This window comes from Plectropomus leopardus, unplaced genomic scaffold, assembly GCF_008729295.1.
Source record: "Plectropomus leopardus isolate mb unplaced genomic scaffold, YSFRI_Pleo_2.0 unplaced_scaffold92831, whole genome shotgun sequence".
NCBI lineage: Eukaryota > Metazoa > Chordata > Actinopteri > Perciformes > Serranidae > Plectropomus > Plectropomus leopardus.
In genome coordinates, this window is record NW_024702374.1 from 1 (window position 1) to 496 (window position 496).

Here is a 496-nt window from a genome sequence, read left to right on the forward strand (position 1 = left end):
CCAGGCACCGGCTACACAAACACTGCGCATGCACCGGGGGATGTAGCTCAGTGGAAGAGCGCATGCTTTGCATGTATGAGGCCCCGGGTTCAATCCCCGGCATCTCCAGCAGTTATTATGGAAAGACGAAAAACGGTGGCTCTGTTTGGCGAGGCACTCCTGGTAAAGAAGTGAGACAATCAGACTCTGTCAAAGCACGCACTGCAGAGCACAAAGTGGGCTTGCAACAAAGCCACTATGTGACGTTGACGTGCGCTTAGTAAGAGCGTGTTTTCTCTCAGCTGTGGAAGAGGGTTCTAAACATTGGGGAAAGTTGCTCACTAGCCACGCTGTGGGCTGTGGCTAAGGCAATGGATTAGAAAAGCCTCTGGGGCCTCCCTGCGCACGTTTGAATCCTGCTGACAATGGCCCTTACTTTTGAGCTGTGGGAGCCCCCCAGTGATAACTTTGGAGACAATCCCGCACCTACTGACACGTTCAAGGTGCCACGTGCGGG

At 53.8% G+C, this 496-nt stretch overlaps 1 non-coding gene across 1 annotated transcript; it reads left to right on the plus strand.

Annotated features, from left to right (window-relative positions):
- The first annotated feature begins 36 nt into the window (after positions 1-36).
- Positions 37-108, plus strand: trnaa-ugc. The gene has a single exon. It is a non-coding gene; the product is annotated as a tRNA-Ala (tRNA).
- Positions 109-496: the final 388 nt, after the last annotated feature.